Raw genomic sequence first — 2,514 nt, forward strand, 5'->3', positions numbered from 1 at the left:
ACCGAATGATTGTATGCCGCAATTGGCACATTACAGATAGGCCTTATAATTGTCATGTAAATCGGTCTTTTGAATTGAATTGGAAGTTTGGACCGTTTGTCTAGTAAGTGCTGTAATAGTCGAAATTGACGTGCAATTTCCTATCTTTTCAGTCGTGTGTCTGGATTCCAGGTTAGTCGTTTGTCCAGATGTAGTCCAAGGTAGCGGATCTGTTCAACAGGGGTAAGGGCAACATTATTGAAGTATACTGTAGGGCAGTCAGTAGGTTAACGACGTAGGATAAAGGTAATTTGATGGGATTTGTTGCAATTTATTTTAATCCTCCTTTCACGACACCATTCTTCGAGGGCTGTGATATGGGATTGAAGAGTTTGGGATGCAATTAAAGGGATAGTGTTAGGATTGGTTGGGATGTCTGCTGTATAGATTGTGTAGAGGATGGGACCGAGGATACTACCCTGAGGAACACCAGTAGTGCTGCACGATTTTGCGTGTCATCCTTGCGCAGGGGCCATCCTAATCTTCTCTGTATCGTTCTAATTTTAGTATATGTACCGCCGAAGCGAGTGGTGTATATCCTGACAATGATAATAATAATGAGTCCACGCATTGTGTCCGGTGACAAGTGTAACATTCAAGTCAAAATATATTGTGCTGTGTGGGCAGTGTCAGGTAGTTAGAATTCTAGGAATTTATGACCTTCCCAAATTCCCATAATGGATTAAACTAATACTTCGAAAGGGATTATGTGCCAATGTATATTGGTGAGGATGGACACGAATTTGACTCTATTATAAGGTTCTTTAGCATTGACACTTCTGATGAGCTTCGGTGATCAATCAGTGTCGCCCAGGTATACTTGTATTTTCTACTAGCGCGATTTGCTGCCCTGTCTGGATCTTTTCTGGGGATAGTAATATGTACATGGCAAACAATACATCAAGGGAATAACTTATTTAGCACTGCAGAGAGGGCTCGCAAACCCCTACTACTCTTCTTTTTCTTTCTCTTTCTTTTAGTGCCTTTCAACGTGGAGGTGCCTCTTTCCAGGGAAACCAAGCCTTTCCTCCTTACTACTGTTGGACTTATTGTTGAGCTAACAGTATGGAAATTAAAAGCGCTTAATTCAGGCGATTCTTCTTTGTTGCATGAATATTGTAAAGTTCCATAAAACGTTGTTTTAGCTTGTTTTTCACCCTCTGAAAATTTTTTGTTTTTATTTATTCCGATTATTTGGATGAAAATCTTTAGAATTTTTGTAAATCATAAAATAAATAAATAAATGAATTAAATAAATCAATAACTGCCAAGGAATGATAGAAGGAACATTCATTGAATGTTCTGTAGGAATATTATAATTAATTAACGTTACAAACTTTATATATATATATATATATATATGTGTGTGTGTGTGTGTGTGTGTGTGTGTGTGTAAACAACAAGATTGATAGAACAAACCTGAGAAAACATTTCCATAAGCAAAGCATCCAAAATTCTTGGCGAATTGTCAATAAAAAATTATATTTTTTTTTCAATACTTTCGTATTAAATTTTTTATGTACAGTTGTATTACATTTTTTATCTAGTTGTAGTTTTGATATCGGTAAGTACAGTAAGGCCAAAAAATTTACTTTTTTTTTTTTTTTTTTTTTTGTGATTTTTTTATAGAATTCGTTGCGGATTTTGTTGACCAAAATAGGGAAATCGGGTTCTTTTCATAGCTAGCTCATACTGAATTCTCTCACCTAGTGTTCATTCATTCATGGAAAGATTTTATCTCTTCGTATCTTAATTAAACATCTCTCATTAGCTCCAGCTATATCCGTTGCAGGGAAATCTGAATGCTCAATAGCCAACCAGAGAAGAGAGAATTTTGTTAAGAAACGAAATTCATTTTAAATTGTTTCTTAGCAAGAATGTTATTTGTTTATAATTCACATAGGTAACAATAATTTCAGAAAATAAAATTCAGTATTCTACTGACAAAAATTTCGAAAAAAAAGACCCTAAAGAAATTTTAAGAATATTAATTCGATTGATTATTACCAGACTACATCGGTCAACACGAATTTCGAGTCTACGTTCTAGATATTTTCACGTTACAAATAAATTGAGAAGTAGTCTTACGAGATAAATATCAGAAACAAAAATGATGACTGATGGATTAGAATAAATTTCATATTAATCATATTTATTAATTTCATATTAATCTTTTCAATAATAATATGAAAAACTGGCTACTGAAACGAATACATCTCTTTTTTATTTTTGCAACAGAATTACCAAAAGAAATTCGGTTGAAATCATTGTCCCCTTCACCATGTTTTTTCACTATCACATCTAATTTTTTTTTTCACTATCACGTTTAATTTTTTTTTTCACTATCATATCTTATTTTTGTTTTCACTATCATATCTTTTTTTTTTTCACTATCATATCTTATTTTTGTTTTCACTATCACATCTTATTTGGCGGAATGCGGCTTATGGACCGCAGTGCTTCTATACCAAATAT

At 33.5% G+C, this 2,514-nt stretch overlaps 1 non-coding gene across 1 annotated transcript; it reads right to left on the minus strand.

Annotated features, from left to right (window-relative positions):
• Positions 1-463: 463 nt before the first annotated feature.
• LOC112211220 (U6 spliceosomal RNA) lies at positions 464-568 on the minus strand. The gene has a single exon (XR_002945488.1). It is a non-coding gene; the product is annotated as a U6 spliceosomal RNA (small nuclear RNA).
• Positions 569-2,514: the final 1,946 nt, after the last annotated feature.

The sequence above is a fragment of the Halyomorpha halys genome, unplaced genomic scaffold (assembly GCF_000696795.3).
Source record: "Halyomorpha halys isolate HHAL.00 unplaced genomic scaffold, Hhal_1.1 Scaffold903.1, whole genome shotgun sequence".
Classification (NCBI taxonomy): domain Eukaryota; kingdom Metazoa; phylum Arthropoda; class Insecta; order Hemiptera; family Pentatomidae; genus Halyomorpha; species Halyomorpha halys.